Below are 7,507 nucleotides of genomic sequence, written 5' to 3'. Positions count from 1 at the left end.
ATATGGAAAGCCCATAACCAACATGAAACTAAATTAAGAGAAACTTTAATCAATTCTGCTAAAATCAGAAACAAGAGAAGGCTAGCTACTTTCTCCCTGTCCATTCAGTATAGTACTTGATGTTCTAAGTAGAACAATAAGACAACTAAAGGAGATCAAGTGCGTACAAATTGAAAAACTTGACAACAAAGTACCACTTTTTTCGATATGATATGACAGTACACATGAAGTGACTAAATTTTTTTCCAGAGAACTCCAACACGTGATAAAAAACTTTCACCACAGTGGCTCAATGAAAAATTAACTCAAAATCAGGAGCCCTTCTGTACACAAGTGATAAATGGGCTGAAAAAAGAATTAAAGTTCAGTAAACTTCACAAAAGCTAGAAATAACACAAATACTTTGGTGTAGCTTTAACTAAACAAGTGGAAAAAAAACTATATGAGAACTTCCAATGTCTGAAGAAAAATATGAGGAAGAAATGATGGAAAGATCTCCTTGTCTCATTGATCCGTAGAATTAGCATATTGAAAATAGTCATCTTACCAAAGGCAATCTATAGATTCAACAGAATCCCATGAGAATTCCAATAGAATTCTTCCCAGATCCTAAAAGCAAAATTTTCAATGTCATATGTAGAAACAAAACCATGAATAACCAAGTTGATCCTGAGAAGTAAAGGAACATCTGGAGGTATCATCATCCTGGACCTAAAGATGTAATACAGAGCAAAAGTAATAAGACCTGCATGCATAGAAACAGACAGGTGAACCAATGTAATTGAACCAATGACCCAGAAATAAACCCAAGCATGTATGAACACTTGGGTTTTTGTCAAAATATCAAAACCCACAAAATGGAACAGGAAGAGGATCTTCAACAAATGGTGCTGATCTAAGTGGATGTTTGCATAATGAAGAATGCAAATAGTACCCTATATATCACCCTGCACAAAACTAATGTCTTAATTGATCAAAGACCTCACTATAGAATCAGAGATACTTAATCTAATAGAAGAGTAACAGAATGTGAAACATCCTTAAATAGATTGGCACGGCAGAGTGCTTTCTGAATAGAACACCAATGGCTCAGGCACTGCAGTCAAGAATAAATAAATAGATCCTAGTGAAATTAAAATGGTTCTTGTAGGGAGAGGACACCATATATTAAAAAAAATGGTAGCCTACAGATTGGAGAAATAATTTAATAACCCTTCTTCCAAGAGTGGGGTGATATCAAAAATAAAGAAATCAAGAAATTATACTCCAAAACCCCCCAAATGAAACAACCCAATAAAAATAGGGTACAGAACAAAACAGAGATTTCTCAGGTGTCTTGAATTGCCAAGAAGCAATTGGGAAATATTTAATATCCTTAGACACTGAGAAAAGGGCACATCAAAATGACTTTTGATTGTACCATATGCCAATCAAAATAATTAAGATAAAAACCTCAAGAGACACCACATGCAGGCAAGGATGTTCAGAAAGAAACAACTCCTCAATTGCTGCTGGGACTGCAAACTTGTAAAACCACTCTGAAAATCAGTCCGGCTGATTCTCATAAAATTGGAAATAGTTCTACCTAAAGACACAACTATGCTGCTCCTGGTCATATACTGAATAGATGTTCCTCCATACTGCAAGGACATGTATTTCACTATATTCATAGCAGTTTTATTCATAATAGACAGAAACTGGAAGCAACACAGGTATCCCTAATATGACAAATGGATAAAGACAATATTATACACTTATACAATGGAATACTATCCAGCAAAAACATCATGAAACATCAGGAAAATGGTTCAAACTAGAAAATATTATCCTGAGTAAACTGTCCCAGACAAAAGAGGGTGTGCATGGGATTTACTCACTGATAATTGCATATTATCACAAAAGTTCAGAATATTCATGTTATACCCCACAGAACCAAAGAAGTTAAACAAGGAGGTAGGCTCAAGTGAGTATGCTTGAATCCCATGTAGAACGGGAAACAATATAATTATGGGAGGCAGATTGAGGAAGGAACATGGATGGGAGAGTGTAGGGTGGAGCCTGGTGAGAATAGGGAGACAGGATCAGGCCCGGAAGTGACAGGAGAGGGTTCCAGAGGGACTTGCAAAAGAATGTAAATATGCAGCTGGTGGGGGTTGGAGGTTGGGTGGATTTTCTAGGAATTCTCAGAGATACAAGATAAAGGAGGCTCCAGGAGGCAACTTAGTTGACCTTAGTTGAATTGCCCAACAGTGCAGAGGTGAAACTTGGAGTTACCTTCAGTAGCATGATAGGATCCTCAGAGGATGGATGAGACCATCAACACACTTTTGAAATTTTTGACACAAAATTGTTTCTTTCTGAAAGAACTTTGGGAGTAAAGAAGAAAAGTAAACTTAAGAAATTGCTACCCAATGACTGGTCAATTTTTAAAACCCATCCCATGGGCAGGCACCAATCCCTTATACTATTATTGATGCTATGTTTGCTTGCAGAAAGAAACAAAACATAGCAATTCTCTGAGAGGCTCCTCCATAGCAGCTGAGTGAAACAAATGAAGATACCTAGATAACCATTAGACAAAGGCTGTTGATTCCTATGGAAGAGTTAGTTGAAGGATTGAAGGCCCTCAAAATAATGACAGCCCCACAGGAAAACCAACAGTGCCATGCAACCTGGATTGCTAGGAGCTCCCAGAGACTGACCCACCAACCAAAAAGCATACATGGGCCGATCCAAGGTCCCTGGCATATGTGTAGCAGAGGGCTATGATTTCTAATATAGTGGAGAAGATGCAACAAATCTTGAAGAGAATTGATGCTCCAGGGTAGGGAAATTCTGGGGAAGGGCTACCATCTCAGTGGTGGAGGTAAGGGGTAATGGGGGAGGAACTCTAAGAGGATGGACTTGGAGTGGGCAGTATTTATGATATAAATAAATAATTGAATTAACAAAAAAGTAAATAAATTAAATAATTAAAAAAGATATATGATGAAAATTGATAAAAAGAAAAATAATTACTTATAATGATAGTCATTCCCTTTAAAGAATACAGTAGTCACTATGACCCTGCTTTCTATGTGCCTCCCCCTGGTAAGGTTTTCTGACTCAAAACATTTAAGATCAATGTGATTTTTTAAAAGGTTCTTTTGACCCAGAACACTTCAGAATGTTCTCAAGAACAGTTAAAATTATTTTCCAAACACTTGTATTAAATTTAGACTCCTAGCTGAGTGAACTGAGCACTCAAACATTGATGTTGGGAGACTGATCTAGACTTTTGCTCCCAGTGCCCCTTCCAGTAAGTCACTTCACTGCATAATTCAAGCATTTCATCTGTAAAATTGGAATAAAAGCATTCAGGAAAATGTGCAGATTTCTGAGAGTAACTTTGCGAAAGTGTCCTGAATGTGAACATGATTCTTGAACTAGAAAAATGGACAAGGTATTTTCCTCTCCATTCCCACTGTTATTCTTTGTCCCAAATAAGGGATAGAGCTCTGTGGATCTTGTACTCAAATGCCACAAATTGGGACAATGTGAGTGTTAACAAAGATAGAAATGTGTAGCTGTCAAGCAAGTCACTGTCAAGCAAATGATGACAGTATTTTGAAAACTCTCTATGCTTTATGAAAAGATATTCTTAGCAGGGCAACTTTAATAATTTTATCAAAACATTAATATCCTCTAACAAGCCAAACTGAGATAATATGAACTATTTTAGAAGTTTGATGCTTATCAAGATGAGAAATCTGCTGAAACTGAGCCTTACCTCCAAAGTCTTCACCGAGGGAGATATCAGCTGTGGGGTATACATTCTATTGCTCAGTCTCTTTCCAGCTATCTTTCATTCAAGGTCTGGGGACAGTAGTCCCCACCACTCATGCCATCATGCTCTTAGCAACTGCTATGTTCTGTCTGGTACACAATCAAATAGCAAGTCAGGAACCCTTTCACTGATTAATCAATTATATTGTTAGATGTAGTACATAATGCAAAAGGCAGGTGGCTCAAACTGGAAATAATGATCATATAAACTTCTGAGATTATGAAAATAATTTCAGCATAGAGAAGGTTCCTGATGTTAATAGGTAGATATAGAGATAGATAGAGAAGTCATGATACATTCACATGTTGGCAATCAGAGGTTTGGTGTCATAATCTATGTAAAAGGAAAAAGTACCTCTTACCTTGAGTCATTCCACAGCCTCCGAGTGATCATGAGTTCAGAACCTCCCTTGCTTTCTTGAGATTTTTTTTAAAATTATTTTGTATATGAGTGTATGCTTGAGTGTGTTTATATGTGCGTGTACAGTCCACACGGAGGATAGACAGGTCTTCAGATATTCTGAAATTGATAATATACTTCTGAATTTCTTTGTTGGGAATTCAACCTGAGTCATCTGCAAAAGTAACAAGTGTTCTTAATGACTGATGTATCTCTCTAGCTCACTATAACTCTCTTTTTCATGAAGGATCCCCAAACACAAATGTGACCAATCTATAATTTGCAGCAGAAAGAAATACTACAAGTAAAAAGGCTTCAGTACTTTCCAGTCCATGGTTTTTTTTCACATGGTGTGGAGAATAATCAGAAGAGATGCATACATCTAAATTCGTAATGACTGCTGGAGAGAAAGCTCTACATTCTTCTTTTCTTCCCGTGAACTAAGTTTCGATGCAAGGGCTTATATCAGGATGTTCAGAAATACCTAGAACTCCAATTATTTGGTATCTGACATACCCTTCTAGATTCTATAAGCAGCAATATGTTTTACACAGAAACAACCCACAAACACATATTATATACACAAAAATACTTTTACCTCATTGAGTACTATATTTTCTGACATGGGTTCCAGTAATCAACACGTACAATGTTGTCCATATAAAGATATATTGAAATTCTGCTCTCTAGGGACAGTATGCATTTTGAAGATTGTTGAGACTTGGTCACAACCAGGGTAGATCTCTATTTGGACAGAAAATCTCCTTTGAATATATTTCGAGGAATTCCTCTACCACTAAGGAAAATGCTAAGAAAAGTCTACAACATGTTGAATTAGGTATTTATGTATTTTGGCTGTCATTTGATATGCATGTATATACCTTGAGTATTACTGACAACCTAAACACTGATAAGAAAATATCAGTAGGAGACATAAAGATGTAAGAATCAAGTTGAATGATTGATGTGATTAAATGATGTGAAAAGTCACAAGCTAGCTAGACTAAGAAATCAGTATAATGTAAACCTTATAAATGACAATTATTTTATTCTACAAACAATACTATACATTTATATGTGGTTGCAGCAATATTTATTATATGATACAACACACACACACACACACACACACACACACACTTATTAAAGTTTTTTACAACCAAAATCACAATGCCAATTGACAACTTAACCTAAGATTAGGATGTTTGTATGGGTATGTAATACTAACCAATATATGAAGGTAAAGATGAATCCGATTTGACATTTTCTATGATATTCAATGTTAATATAGAGTATATCTGTTCTTAGAGGTCAGATTGAGACAAGTCCCCAGAACAACACAAACCCTCAGTTTCAAACAGCAGAAATGTCTAATGTCCACAGTTTAGAGAGATAATGCCAAATGTTTTACGTGTTAGAAATGCAAGTACTTTCTAATACTTTTAAGGTGAAGGGGTGTTATATTTTGACAAATGCTTTTTCATCACCTGATTATATGATCTTGCATTTTTTTCCTTTGAATTTGTTTATAAAGTGGATTAGATTGGTGAATTTCCATATAATGAACCATACCTGCATCCCTAAGATAAAGCATACTTGATTATGATGAGTGATCATTTTGATGCGTTATTGCACTTGCTTTTCAAGAATTTTATTGAGTATTTTGCATTAATGTTCATGAGGGAAATTGGTCGGAAGTGGTCTTTGTTGGGTTTTTGAGTGGTTTAGGAATGATTGTAATTAAGGTATCAAATAATGTATTGGGTAACATTCCTGTCTATTTCTATTTTATACAATAGTTTGAGAAGTATTGGTGTTAGTTCTTTTTTGAAGGTCTGGTAGAATTATGCAATAAAGCTATCTGTTCCTGGGCATTTCTTAGCTGGGAGTCTTTTAATGACTGCTTGTATTTTTTAAGGGATTATGGGACAGTTTAGATAGTTTTCGTAATCTTGATTTAACTTTGGTACCTGTTATCTGTCTACAAAATCATCTATTTCATCTAGATTTTAAAGTTTTGTTGGGTATCAGCTTTTGTAGTAGGATCTGATAATTTTTTTAAAATTTCTTTAGTTTCTGTTGCTATGTTTCCCTTTTTATTTCTGATTTTATTAATTTGGATCCTGTCTATGTGCCCTCTGGTTAGCCTGGCTAAGGGTTTAATCTATCTTGTGGATTTTCTCATAGAACCAGCTCCTGATTTTGTTCATTGTTTGTATAGTCCTTTTTGTTTCTATTTGGTTGATTTTGCCTCTTAATTTGACTATTTTTGCCCTCTACTCCTCTTTGTATATTTGCTTTTTAGTTATAAGGGTTTTAGATGAGTTGCTAAACTGCTCGTGTATGCTCTCTCCAGTTTATTTATGTAGGCACTCAAAATTATAAGGTTTCTTCTTAGTACTGCTTTCACTGTGTACCAGAAGATTGGGTATGTTGTGTAATTGTATTGGAGAAATAAGAATTCAAGATCCATACATAAATATAATAAATGCAATACACAGGAAAACAATAACCAACATCAAACTAAATAGAGAGATACTTGAAGCAATCCCACCAAAGTTAAGGGCAAGGCTCTCCCCCAATTTATTCAGTAGACTACTTGAAATTCTAGCCAGAAATACTGTCAACAAAAGAAAGTCATAGGGAAGAAATAAATATTTGAAATGATTTGACAGTATATGTAAGTGACCAAAACACACACACACACACACACACACACACACACACACACACACACACACACACACACGAGAACTCCTAAATCTGATAAACATATTCAGCAAAGTAGATGGACATAAAATTTATTTTAAAAAAATCTGTAGGTTTTCTCTATTCAAAAGATAAGCTGGTTGAGGAAGAAATTAGGCAAATTACATCCTCCACAATAGGTGTGCCTCTATGACATATCTTGGTGTGACTCTATGAAGCAACTGAAAAATCTGTATGACAAGACATTCAAGTCCTTGAAGAGATAATGTGAAGAAGACCTCAGAAGATGGAAAGATCTTTCATGCTCATGGATCAGCAGAATTAACATAGTAAAAATGACCATCTTACCAAAAGTAATCTACAGATTAAGTGCAATCCCCATCACAATTCCAGATCAAGTTTTCACAGAGATAGAAAGAATAATCCTCAAATATATCTGGAATAACAAAAACCAAGGATAGCAATATACATTTTCAACAATAAAAAACTTCTGGGGGAAGCACCATCCCTAACCTCAAGCTATACTAAATAGCAATAGTGATAAAAACTAAATGGTATTGGGGCAGAGACAGG

The sequence above is a fragment of the Rattus norvegicus genome, chromosome 13 (genome assembly GCF_036323735.1).
Source record: "Rattus norvegicus strain BN/NHsdMcwi chromosome 13, GRCr8, whole genome shotgun sequence".
Taxonomy (NCBI): domain Eukaryota; kingdom Metazoa; phylum Chordata; class Mammalia; order Rodentia; family Muridae; genus Rattus; species Rattus norvegicus.
Note: the sequence above shows the minus strand (reverse complement) of the source record.